Source organism: Nomascus leucogenys, chromosome 5, assembly GCF_006542625.1.
Source record: "Nomascus leucogenys isolate Asia chromosome 5, Asia_NLE_v1, whole genome shotgun sequence".
NCBI classification, from domain to species: domain Eukaryota; kingdom Metazoa; phylum Chordata; class Mammalia; order Primates; family Hylobatidae; genus Nomascus; species Nomascus leucogenys.
In genome coordinates, this window is record NC_044385.1 from 72,856,903 (window position 1) to 72,871,271 (window position 14,369).

The following is a 14,369-nucleotide window of genomic DNA, read 5'->3' on the forward strand; positions in this document are numbered from 1 at the left end:
ATTACACCCTCTGGGGTATATTGTGTATTTCAGCTGAGTAAACAGCCATAAATATTTGATAGTGATGGTGATGATAATGATGATGACGATGATGGTGGTGGTGGTGGTGATATGTCACTGCCTAACCAGCTTCTTGGCTGATATGTTGTCTTTAAATGTCAAAAGGCTGCTTGTTGCCAACAACCTCTAGTCCTAAACTAGAGATAAATTTAATTAGCACATGAAAAAAATCCTTACTGTGAAGTGCAGTTAAAAACACTTACATATTTTTCACATTTTCTCACATGATAGAAATGTTATGTTTGTGGAAAATATTAATTTATTGCTGTTTATGTAGCCTGTGTTTGAAGGATCTGGGCTTTTAATCTTTGCCTCTTGGTGTTCACAACAAAAGGTTATGTTAGTTTAGTATATGTGCCACTGTGTCTTTTCCTGTTATAAAGTGTCTTAATCCAAGAAATGTGGCCAAGAACAATAAAAATGATTAAGCAAGATTTGTTCCTATAGAGGAACCAACACTTTGAACCTGAGTTACACAGGAAAGCCTCACAAAGTTTAAAATCTATTTTAAGATGCTGGAGAGTTTGTTGTTGATGAGCCTCATGAAGAAAATGTGCCGCAGGAAAATAAAATAACCCAGACTAGCAAAACTCTTGGCAATAGTAGGAGTGTTGTGAATCTAAGAATAGGGACGTTGGTTAAAAAGTCTCATTTCAAGGTTAGCGGCTGCCAAGAAATGAAAGTTCTGTATAGTATTTGATCATATTGCTTCCAGAACTCTTGGTGAGTGCTTTTACTTTTCTAGGGTGAAATACACCCAGCTAGGCCTGGTTTATTCATTAGAAGCCCCAACCTCTCCCAACCTACTAGGAGTGAGTTCTGAAGCATTGCCTATAAAGAACAGGGCCGTCTCTTGAACAAAATGTTATCACACCATAAAAGGAATCTGTTTTGGCTGCTTTCTCTGCAGCCTGGCATTCATTTTGGCTGCTGAACAATGTGCAGAAAGAGCCAGCTTCCTGATGGTCCTATAACCCGTATCCCCACATTCCTCTGGGAGTCACACTGAGAAGTCATCTTGGATTGGGATAAGCGCCTTGCATGCTAGGGTTGCCTTAGAAAACACAGACTTTATATTTTTTTTTGTTGTGAACTAAAAATTAAATTTAACTACATTTCTTCTTACTTGTAGAAGAAATGTCTTCTTTACTTGCACTGACAATTCTAAAGAAAGTCTCAATTGTAGGCTAGTGTTTCTTCTCTCTAAAAAATGAAAAAATTGATGATGTCTTCCTAAACTGGAAAGGAGGAGGAGTTTTGTTCAATTCAATAAAAATGTGTATCCCACATTCTTTCGTGAAGATCTTATCTCATTCAAAGGGAAAATGAGAAAACTTTAATGTATATATTAATGTCTATATTTTCGAGCTGGTTTTGGTAGCCAGGTTTTGTTTTGTGAAATGACAGATCAGCAGAAAGACACTAAAACCACCATGAACTGAACTGGAGTTTGAAAGTGAACTGACTTAAAATTTGAAAATCTTTTTCACAGGATAGCAGAGTTGGAAGAGGCCACTGGAGTCATCCAGTGCATGTGCACGGCCAACCATGTGGAGTTTAAGCTTTGCTTTTCTAGTGCTCACTGGGCATCTATTTTCAAGGTGGAACCTGTAGCCAGTGGTCCCTAAAATTATTAATGTGTTTATAAATTATTATGCCTGTAAAATTATGTCCATTGCCATTGGTAGCTGACAGGCTTTATTAAGTGTGAATGAGTGAATGATTGGCTGTTTCTTATCAGATTGAATTCCTTTTAGGATAGTTCATATTTGGCATAACTTCCAAAGAGGATTTTCCCATTATTACATATCACCTGATCATAGCTGTTGTTTCGGATCAGTGTGTGTATTGAAAAAAAGAACAGAGAGACACAAAAGGGATATTATGACTTTGATAACTAGAGTACTGTCAGAATGTGTTGGTTTTGTTTTCAGTTCTGTTTCTGGTCTTAATAGAGTTGTTAAGATCTTTGTGCAGCAGGTTAGTGCTCTGGAACTGAGGTAAATACCCACTCCTAATTCAATTATATATTTTTTTTGTTTATAGCATTGTTAAAGTTTATTCTGCCAGCCCCAAATGAACAAGTTCCAAATTGCATTTATTTGTCTAATGAGACAGATAAAAAGCACTGTGAAACATTGCCATTTCATCAATAATCAACTTACTATATATCCTCTAAGAACACCCCACTTTACCAAGTCCTATAACAAGTGCTGTAGAGAAAAAGAGAGAATTTTTTTTTTTTTAAAAGAACATACATATATGAAAGGTGTGGATTTTGGGGATCATCACCACCACCACTTCTTCTCTGCCTTGCCTTGCCTTGCCGTGCCTTGCCGTGCCCCTGCCCCTGCCTTTGCCTTTTTCTTTCCTTTCGCTTCCTTTTTTTTTGAGATAGGGTCTTGCCCTGTTGCTCAGGCTAGAGTGCAGTGGTGTGAACACAGCTTACTGCAGCCTCGATGTCCCTGGGCTCAGGTGACCTTTCCATGTCAGCCTCACTACTAGCTGGGACTACAGGCGTGCACCACCATGCCCAGCTGATTTTTGTGTTTTTTTTTTTTTTTTTTTTTTTTTTGTAGAGATGGAATTTTGCTATGTTGTCCAGCTGGTTTCGAACCCCTGGGCTCAAGTGATCTGCCTGCCTTGGCCTCCCAAGGTGTTAGAATTACAGATGCGAGCCACTGTGCCCAGCCACCACTACTTCTTAATAGCTAAATAGGATTTAAGATTTAACCGTCACACCATCAGATCTGAGCCCTTCAACAACCCTTAACTTTGGATAGGAAATAGGAAAGTGGTTTATCCCTAGGCTACACTATTTCATAATTAATAGAAATGAATGAGATATATTTCTTTGACATTTTATAGGTCACTAAGCACTTTCAACTCTGTTACCTTGTTGAACATGATATCTATTGCATTCCATGCCCCTTAGGACAGTTTCATAATTGTGAAGATAGTTGTTAGGGGTTTTCCAAGGGAACAACATAAGTATTTAAACAAGGAAGGCCTTTTTATTTTTAAAATTTCTACTGTAGCTATAATTGGTTCCCATTTTTATTTCTAATACTATAAATTTGTGCATTCTTTTTATCCACTTTTATGGAAGATGGTGTGTTTTAATAACTTTTTTTTGACTTAGCTTTTGATTTTGGATATTTTGCTCATGGATTTCTAGTGATTTTTTCTTTTCTTACAGGAGCATTTAAGTCCACAATTTCCCTGTGCACAGTGCTTTAGCTGACTCCTAAAAGTTTTGCAGTGCAGTGGTTTTTAATTACTCCCAGTCTTTTCTACTTTCCAGTATTACTTCTGTGGTTTGTGAGTGTTAAATTTCTTTTTTATTTTCATTTTTGGTGGGGGGCAGGGTCTTGCTCTGTCACCCAGGCTGGAGTGCAGTGGTGCGATTATGGCTCACTTGACTTCCAAGGCTTAAGCTAGCCTCCCACCTTAGCCTCCCCAGTAGCTGGGACTACAGGCATGCACCACCATGCCCAGCTAATTTTTAAATTTTTTTATAGAGATGGAGTCTCGCTCTGTGGACTAGGCTGGTCTCAAACCCTGGACACAAGTGATCCACCTACCTCAGACTCCCAAAGTGCTTGGATTGCAGGTGTGAGCCACCACACCTGGGCTAAATATTTATACAACAGTTTTTAAAGTTATCTTTAAAAGTTTACTTTTAATTTAGTTATATTGTGTCAGAGAATATTTTCTGTTTGAAATAGATTCATTAGATTGGTCAAGTTTTGCTATGCATAGTTAATTTTGTAAATATTCCACATATGCTTGAAAACAATATATGTTTTCTAAGTCTGGTATCCAGGGTTATAGTAAGTACAGCAAATTTAACATTTTAATTTGGGGCTTCACATTTCCTCCATTGTAACACATTTTGCATCTGCAGGTCTGCAGGCAGAGATAACCTGGAAACGGACATTAGACAAAGCACCTGGTACTCTTTTTGCCTGTTGCAAAATTGTTCACAATTTTTTTTCTGATACTTCAAATGCTTCAGATTTATTTATTTATTTATTTATTTATGTATTTATTTATTTATTAAGACTTGTCGAGTCTTGTTCTGTCACCCAAGCTGGAGTACAGTGGTGTGATCTTAGCTCACTGCAGCCTGTGCTTCCCGGGTTCAAGTGATTGTCCTGCCTCAGCCTCCTGAGTAGCTGGGATTACAGGCGTGCATCACCAAGCCCGGCTAATTTTTGTATTTTTATTTGAGACAGGGTTTCACCATGTTGGCCAGGCTGGTCTCGAATTCCTGATCCCAGATGATCCGCCTGCCTCAGCCTCCCAAAGTGCTGGGATTGTAAGCGTGAGCCACTGTGCCCATCCCAAATAATTCAGATTTATATCACCACATACAAGAATTGTGCACCTTCATGAACTATTTGAACGGTCTGTAGTAGCAAAAAACCAAAAACAACAAAAAGAATATCAGCAGTGATATTCAGTGGGGATGATGAAATGTTTCCTTTCAGATCGTGTGTCCTAAGACCTGGGAAAGCTTGTTTGTGTGTGGGTGGCTGTGGGGGGTGGGCTGAAGCAGTAGCTAGTGTTTTAGGGCAGTTCATTTACTTTTGTTCAATCAATAATTTGGATGGGTGATCTTCAGGGAATTTAAGTAAAGTGTTATGAGTTGTGGCCCCTCAAGTAAATTAGTCCCAGAACCAGACCTTTGTGACCTTAGTACCAGGAGGAGAGAACAGCCTGGGATTTTCAGCAAAGGCAACCTTTGAACATTTGACCATGGTGCCAAATATCTGCAAGTAGTTGTTTACAGAATTCTTAGGACCAGCCTTGAGTCTTTTCATTCTACCTTGCATGATAAGATCGGTAAAGGAAGTCTCACTTTCTGTATTCCTTAGGAGTAACTAATTTTTTTTTGAGACAAAGTCTCGCTCTGTTGCCCAGGCTGGAATGCAGTGGTGTGATCTTGGCTCACTGCAAGCTCTGCCTCCCGGGTTCACGCCATTCTCCTGCCTCAGCTTTCCGAGTAGCTGGGACTGCAGGTGCCTGCCACCATGCCTGGCTAAGTTTTATTTTTTTTTTAAGTAAAGACGGGGTTTCACTGTGTTGGCCAGGATGGTCTTGATCTCCTGACCTCGTGATCCGCCTGCCTTGGTCTCCCAAAGTGCTGGGATTCCAGGCGTGAGCCACCGCGCCTGGCCTGGGAGTCACTAAGGTTTTTAACTTAGATTTTTAGAATCCCAGAAGGAAATATCTGCTGCCACAGCACTTTTAAAATACATGATCAATGTTCAGATAGATGTAGGTGATACCAGCTTAGAGAGAAGTTGGCTAGTCTTGTTAGACATAAAGTCTTAGGATTTACACACATTTCATATTTTCTCAGAGCTTAGAACAGGTTCTTGGACAGAGCAGGAACTCAGCAGGTGTAGAAAATAATCTACTTCTTTTCAGTATTTGACACGATAGCGCCTTCCTTTGTTGTCTTTGGTCACACGCTTTCCTGGTCACTTTTCTACTTCTTCCTTTTTCTTCTCTATTACTGTATCTGGATATTCTTTCTCTTCCTGCAACTTAGTGCTAGAGTTCCCCAAAGCTTTGGTCTTAAATCTTCTCTCCAAGACCTTATGCCTCTTGTGTCTCAAATATATTCTTTATCCCTTTGACTCAGTTGAGAACTAGCCCTCATTTCCCCAGTTCCCTAATATTCAGCTCCTCTTAGATGTCCCAGTGACCCTCAAATTCCAGTATGTGCTAGACTAAGCCCATTTTCTTATTTTCCAAATTAGTATATCTTTGATCCTTGTTTCTGTTCATGCTCCTACTGTTTTTCTTCAGCACCCTAGGTCAGAATCTCAGAAATTATCTTTGACCCCTTTTCCTCCATTCATTTTTACATAAATCAATCATTAACTACTAGTTCAGTATCTCATTGCCTCCTGCTTGGAATTTTGTGCCCTCCTTCCACTGTTTTCCTGGTTTACCTGTACGTTTTATTCCAGAGGAAATGAGAAAAGGCTGTGCTGTGTAGAGGGGAGACCACAGACTTTGATCTAAAGCCTGACCCACCCGGTTTCAAACCTGAACACAGAGGCACTCACTAGTCAGGCAGCTTAGAATGAATTATTTAAATTCTCTGAATGTCAGTTTTTGTGTCTGAAAAGTGGGAGGTCTTAGTACTTATGTTACAAGATGGTTGGGAATATAAATAAAATAATCATCTTAGTGCCAACACAGTGCCTTATACATAATAGCCAAGAAATATTTGTTGACTTGTTGAATTAAGTTTTGTGGCATGCTGTGTCATCATTCAAATTGCAATATGGGTTAAGAAACATAGTGGCAAAAGAGCTAGTATTTGAGTAAAGTAAGTGGATTTTTTAGTATTGTTGGCAAAGAGTGACCTCTTTGTGTAAAAATATTAGAACACTAAAGAAGAATCTAGTTATTAGTAGTTGTCAAGTTATACAATAGACGCTCTCTGAAGATTCATTTCCTTGGAGGGATGAGTAGGAAAAAAGGATGTACGTACACTAATATCCATGCATGTTACACATTCAAACATTTCTAGAAATAAATGGAGAGGAATGCGTCTTCAAATGGTAAATGGCAATATTCAGGCATCTTAATTTTTATTATGAATATTTTTATTACCTTAATGTCCCTGGGTAAAAATTGATCTCAGTAGACTGTGCTCACCTAAGTCCGTGTCAGTATCCCTTTCCTTTTTTATGGGGGAAAGATGTTAAAGTAAAAAATATATATTTTTGGCCAGGCGCTGTGGCTTATGCCTGTAATCCCAGCACTTTGGGAGTTGAGGCGGGCGGATCACGAGGTCAGGAGTTTGAGACCAGCTTGACCAACATGGTGAAACCCCGTCTCTACTAAAAATACAAAACTTAGCCAGGCGTGGTGGCATGCACCTGTAATCCCAGCTACTCAGGAGGGTGAGGCAGGAGAATCGCTTGAAAATGTATATATTTTCTAGGCTTTGGTAGGTGGTATGGAAGAGAAGCAAAGTAGGAATACCTTCCTGATAGCAGGAAACTAGGATTGATTCCACCTGGCACATAGCTCCAGAAAGTGGGAGAATTATCTCCACTGCCGATGTATCTTTCCTAGTCATTTAGTGATAATTTCCTGTGTGCCAGGAGCAATGATCTGCACAATGGTATTTTTCAAGACCCGGAGCTTAGGCCGCTACAAGTCTTTTTTTTTTTTTTTTTTTTTTTTTTTTGAGACGGAGTCTCACTGTCGCCCAGGCTGGAGTGCAATGGTGCGATCTCGGCTCACTGCAGGCTCCGCCCCCTGGGGTTCACGCCATTCTCCTGCCTCAGCCTCCCGCATAGCTGGGATTACAAGCGCCCGCCACCTCGCCCGGCTAATTTTTTGTATTTTTAGTAGAGACGGGGTTTCACCGTGTTAGCCAGGATGGTCTCGAATTCCTGACCTCGTGATCCGCCCGCCTCGGTCTCCCAAATTGCTGGGATTACAGGCGTGAGCCACCGCGCCCGGCCAAGGCCGCTACAAGTCTTAATACTTAAAAGCCCACATCTGCTTTGTTGCCTCTGAAAGTGTTTGCAAAATTAATATTTTTGCTGGTATTAGATATTGAGTTCTCTTTGAACATCCAAAGCTCACTTATTTTGAAAGCTCAGTTGATTTTGAGCATTCACTTCCATTTTAAAATAGAGGAAATTTAAAGCAATGGCTTTTAGAGCACAAAATAGGCCTTGATCTTTTAGAATTGAAAAACTCTTAGAAGAAGAGAGAGAAAATAATTAAGATAGAACTAGTTATCAAAACTGTCCTTTGAAATCTAACTGTAGATATTGGTAGCTTACATTGGTTGCTGACCGTTGGGGATATATATATATATATATATGTATATATATATATATATATAAAGGAATATTTTAAGCAGTGGTTTATTTATACTCACGAGGAGATACGCTATTATTGTGGGAAACCAGTTCAGTTGCAAGAGGCCAAATATGGTGCAGGTATGCACAGGAAAATGCACAGTGAAATAAATGACCGTTGCAGAAATCTGCCTGAATTCAGACTTGCTTTAGACACTCTGTTTTTGTTTTCTTGCTTTTCTTGCAGTTCTCTTTTCTAAAGTTAATCTTTTACCTTCTCAAAACATGGCTTTTATGTGTATGGAGTGTGAAATTGATTGGTGTAGCTTTCAAGACTGGTTTCAGATTCAATTCAAATGATGATTCTGTTTTTCCAGTCTGAAAACATTTTAAGTCTTCAAATGATTGCCACAGTCAGGTTGTAGTTAGCATAACTGCTTTCAATGTTAGATTTAAACTTAGACTCCCAGATTTAATATACATTATATAATTAAGAGCCTATATAATATATAAATATATAAGATAATAATAAATCTCTGTCCTAAAAATTAATGTCAAATGTTATTTTTTAGCTTTACATTTAAGCGTAAAGATAGTCTGTATTTGATTTTAGCTTTATAGCGTAAAATTACAGTTGACCAGACTGTCACCAGGCAACTCAAAGCTTTTGTTGTTGTTGTTGTTGCTCATTGTCTTAGACGTGTAATTAATGATGGTGGAATGTAGGGGGAGGACAGGCAATGAAGGGGAAGCACTCAGTCATTAGGGGAAACCAGGGTGAGACATTTTGCCATGGTGGATTTTTCAGAATGGAACAAGCAGGAAAAAGGAAATGGTTCTCTATGGATATTGTTCATTGCTGTGTGCATATAAAGACAACAGTCAGGTGTCATATGCAAAACAGCAAAAAGTTACTCTAACTTTAATGAGAAGCAAACAGGGTATTCATAAAACAGCATAAAAACAAAATTAGGTGAGGTATCCTGTGAAAAGGAAACTTACTAGGCTAAAGTAAAATAATTGCTGTTTACTGTAGGTCAAGTGCCAAGCACAGACAGTAATATTCAGATCAACAACAACTGGATCCTTGCTAGCTCCTTTCCCTTGCTGAGACTACAGTATTGGGTAAGCCCAGAGTATCCATGCTGTGAAACCTGCCCAGCTTTCTTTGTGACTCTTTAGATTCAGGCCTGTGTCATTTCCTTAATAGTTTTGTGATGGTTAATGACTTTACATCATTATTTCCATTACTATTTGAAAAAAAGTAGTAAACAGGGATTGTAACCCCTGGATGTTCATGCTTTTCCAGTGAAATGGCAGGATCCTGGAATTAGGAAGGATGAGAGAGAAAATGTCATTTATAGGATTATATGTTGTAGTCTTGGTTACCCAGATTGGAATTAGGTACATGGTTTGTTTGGGCCTGAAATTTTATAGCCCAGCCTGGTTCACCCTGGCATGTCTGAGCTGTCTCTTTATTTTTAATTGGTATATGTTTTCAGTGAGGGAAGCATTAAACCATATTTTAAAGGTGGCTAACATTTTAGCAATTAGGATGTACAATAAGTAAATTTAATAAATAGAGTCATGCACCACATAATGACATTTTGGTCAACAATGGACCACGCATATGACAGTGGTGTAAGATTGTAATGGAGTTAGGCTGGGCGCGGTGGCTCACGCCTGTAATCCCAGCACTTTGGGAGGTGGAGGCGGGCGGATCACGAGGTCAGGAGATCGAGACCATCCTAGTTAACACGGTGAAACCCCGTCTCTACTAAAAATACAAAAAATTAGCCGGGCACGGTGGTGGGCGCCTGTAGTCCCAGCTACTCAGGAGGCTGAGACAGGAGAATGGTGTGAACCCGAGAGGCGGAGCTTGCAGTGGGTGGAGGTCATGCCACTGCACTCCAGCCTGGGTGCCAGAGTGAGACTCCGTCTCAAAAAAAAAAAAAAAAAAAAAGGATTATAATGGAGTTGAAAAATGTCTATGGCGTAGTGACATAGGCGTTGTAGCCACATCTTAACATCTGAGCGTAACACATTACCCTTTCTGTGTTTAGATGTGTTTAGATACAAAAATTACTTATCATTGTGTTACAGTTGCCTATGGTATTCAGTACAGTAACGTGTTGTACAGATTTATAGCCTAGGAGCAATGGGCTATACCATATAGCCTAGCTATGGAGTAGGCTAGACACCTAGGTTTGTGTAAGTACTTTCTGTGATATTCACACAATAACACAATGGCATGATGAAGCATTTTAAAGAAGGTATCGTTGTCATTAAGCAACACATGGCTGTAAAATTGAGCTGAGCACACCTATGCTCTTTATGGTCACCTCCTCGCTGCTTTGTTACATTAGTGGCTGGGTGAGGTTTAATCTTTTTATATATGGATGTGGTGTTGGGCTGAGCACTTTCACATCTATAATGTCATGTTAGGTAGGTCTTACTGTCTCTGTTTTATAGCTGAGAAAACCAGAGAGATTAAGTGATTTACCTGATTTGTGGCAAATCATCTCTATGGTATTTTAACCCAGGTCTTAAAATTTCACAGCAGGTGGCCTTTCTTTCTTTATCTCTTACTTAAAAATTGGCTTAGTCTGGGAGGGGCAGTCTCTTGACAATCTGAAAGGTTTTTACAATTGGTGATTTTTCTGCCACACCAAGCAGCCGATTGAGTGAGTAAATTTGTTATACAAGTTTTTCTATAAATTATTTTCTAAGTGAAAATAATTTCTGTGTTCTGTTAAGTGAATCCATTCACTGAAAATACAGAGGTATATTCCAGTAGAATTAAAAAATGTGGGTATTATGCTCTGTTAATAAAATCACCTGTGAGAACATAGCATGTCTTTATAATCACATATCTTAAGGAAAATAACCTTTTGATAAGCCAATAATAAATAATACCAGATACTAAGATTGAGACTCCAACTATGGACATCAATAAGTACCATAGTCAAAATACATCAAAATAATACTCTAAAATTAAAACCAGAAAAAGTGATTTGGTTTGTAAATTCCTTAATTTAGGAGTTAAGTGAGGGATAGTGGTACTTGAAGCCAAGATAAATGAATCCTGCAAATTTAGGCTGCCAAGAATGTTTAGATTATATTGAGCTGCCTTATTTCATCTTGAAATGATGAAATAGACAAATGAATCCAGCAGGAAGTCATTTAACTGAAAACAATGGAAAATGAAGCATTCACACTAATATGGATCTGGTCAAAGCCTACTGCCTTCCCTCTCTTTCTCTTTCCTCCCCACCCTGATCTTCAACCCAGACTCTGCAGGGACAGTGACAAGAGACGGGTTTAGGGTAGGGGTGGGGGTGTAGACTTGGCTCTGGTGATGTAGCTTGTCAGATACAATATGGCCTTATTTTCAAACGTTCTTTCAGCATAGAGCCAGTTTATAGCACCAAGGCTGCAGAAGACCAGGGTGTAGGATAGTGGATTGTGGTCTGAGGCACTTACTTGCTTGAGAAAAATTGCTGCCAGAAGAGTGGTTTCAAAAAGCTGAGGCTGCTGCTGTGGTTGCTAGTGGGTAGAGGATTAAAGGGAATGCAGCTTTTCCTCTCCTGTCTAAATATTTGCTGGAGAGCAAATGGGTTTTTGTGTGCATGTGTATTTCCTTTTTCTATTGGGGAAATTACAAGTAATACAGGAACATCCTGTGATAAAATATATGAACTAGAGGCTGAGGGAGCAGATGGATGAAGTTGAAGAAATGTGCCCCAGGTCTGTAGCATGCTGTACGATGACTAAATTCTTGGCATGGTGAATTGGTAAGTCTACAGATGATTAACTACAGTGTAAACAAGACATGTATGGAACATAAATATGAGATAGGCCATTCCATCAGCAGCTTTTAGTGTAAAAAGCATCCGTTCCCATCAAAGAGACCATGAATGTTTTCACAAGCTTAGATTTTATTTTATTTTAAGTAAGTACCCACCCTGGAAGATCTCCAGTGAGAATAAACCCATGTAATCTCAAATACTCATGCATCTGAATGAGCAGAGCTTTCTTTATGTTTCTTAAAGTAGTTGATACATGACTCTCCCAATTCCATATCTGCTAATCTGGTTAGATCCCTGCACCAACTAGTGAGATGGATAACTCAGAGTGTAACTGAGTTTCCAGGCAAAGAAACGTAGGAAAGATCTTAACTTGTATTTGTTAACTCTGCTAAAAATAGGAATGTAGAACTTTCTTGAAAATACTAATCTCTGTTCTCATTATCCCTCTTCAAAAGGAGGTTTACGTATGGCTCCAAATAAATAGACTTGCCTTATTAGCATTTTTATTTGCCGATCCTCACTTTATAAAATTGCATATTAACAGATATTTTATAACCACAAGTTACATTTCAGATTATTTACTTGCCACCTTTTAATAAACTGAGTTCTCTTTTCTGAAGGAGCCTTTTTTGGAGCTTGAAAAAGCCCTCACAGCAGGGTAAGAGGAAGACCCCCTCCTCCAGCCAAAAGAGTCCCACTGAGCCCCTGCTGGTGAGAGAGGGCCTTGGGAGTGATGTGAGAGGCAGAAACACAGGCTGCTGGCCCTAGCTCCTCCCTTCCACCGCCCCCAGAGACCAGGAGAGAGTGCCAGTGCGGGCCCATTGCCCTTATTCTCTTGGTCCAATCCTGCTAACCAGGGAAAGTGAAGAGCTGGTTGGTCCTTTGCAAGCCAGGAACCTACCAGGAGGGCACTCAATCTCCTCCCTCCTTCTGCTGGACCCTCTTAGAGAAAAATCTGCCTCTTTCTGGAAATAGCTTTTTCCATGGATCTGCACAATGGAGAGAAGATATGACTGTATCTCTTCTTGCTAAAACATAGTTACATGGGTAATTGAGTGCCTGGAGCAGCAGAGATATCAAGGTGTTGACAACGCCGTGCCCAGATTAGAAAGGTTCTTTCCACAGCACAGCACCTGCTTTTTCTGAGCCCATCAGGTAGAGATGCCCTTCAGTTAACCAGATTTCTGCCCCCTCATATGGAGGAGAGTCAAACTTCTAATTGAAGAATGACATACATTCAGAAAAGTGCACAGATCATAAGTATACATCTCAAAGAATTTTCATGTTCTCACTCATAGGTAGGAATTGAACAATGAGAACACTTGGACACAGGAAGGGGAACATCACACACCAGGACCTGTTGTGGGGTGGGGGGATGGGGGAGGGATAGCATTAGGAGATATACCTAATGTAAATGATGAGTTAATGGGTGCAGCAAACCAACATGGCACATGTATACATATGTAACAAACCTGCACGTTGTGCACATGTACCCTAGAACTTAAAGTATAATTTAAAAAATAAAAAATAAAAAATAGAATTTTCACAAATAGGAGCACTCATGTAACACATATCCAGGTCACATTTATTATTTTATAATGATGTTTCTTTCCTGAGGATAAAAGCACTTGTAGGAAGTTTGGAAAATACATCAAAGTATAATGATGGAAATAAAAACCATCCATTGTACCTATACCCCAAGAGGAGTACTGATAGTATTTTGGTGTATTTCCATTCTGTCTGTCTCTCCCCCTCACATACACAGATACATGCATGTCTGTAAATACACTCACATAGGAACACAACTTCTGAAACTTTATGCATGTGTGCACAAACACACAGCAGTTTTATTAAATAGTTGCACTGAATGACATACAGATTTTTAGATGTTTCACTCCGTGGTTGTTGGCTTCAGCACCAGAAGGGCAGAGAAAGAAAGGGAAACTGAAAACCATCTGTCTTTTTGCTTGGTAACAGGAAAAAGGGGCTTTTTGTTGGGGAGGAGACTGAAATAAATGGCTGACATATAAATAAGGATGGTTCGTAGATTTTATTTATCCAATATTTTCCATCTCCATGAAAACTAAGCATTGATGATAGAAAGTTCAGAAACTTCTGGGTAGAGACCCTTTTCTTCTAGGGCAGAGAGGGGATGTCAACTTAGACTTTTGTGGCTGCTCTGTGGAACTAAACCCCTCTGGGCTGCAGTTCCAGTTCGCCAGAAGACCAACTTCCCTCTCTTTTCCTTTTAATTAGCTCTCTTGCAGATACCAAAACAGACTTTAACTGTAGCAACCCTTGTTTTAACAAAAGGAAGCTGAGTCGAAATGTTGGAAATGAGCCCGGTGGTTTTGTGAGTTGCAGCAAAATTATCTTCCCCATCCCTACTGCAATGGATGAAATGATGCCTGTGTGGTGCTCGTTGCTTTGGTCCAGCTGAGTTTCCTGCACACATTGTCAGGAGAGGGCAGTTGGCACCAGCTTCCCGTTGCTATTGGTTGTGCAGGATGTGCTCTCCATCTGCCTCCTGGCTGGCCAAGGGCTCAGCTTCTAAGTGGCGGTGGGGGTGGTGGGAGGGGACTTTGATGGCATTCCTTGTGTTGAAGAAAGTTGTCTCTTTCAGAACTGCCCATATCCTTCTTTTTTTTAAAAAAAA

At 39.7% G+C, this 14,369-nt stretch overlaps 1 protein-coding gene across 4 annotated transcripts in view; it reads left to right on the plus strand.

The window, feature by feature from the left end:
* Positions 1 to 14,369, plus strand: part of LRCH1 (leucine rich repeats and calponin homology domain containing 1) — a 201,558-nt gene that overhangs the window by 101,824 nt on the left and 85,365 nt on the right. The gene's annotated exons all lie outside the window — the stretch shown is intronic.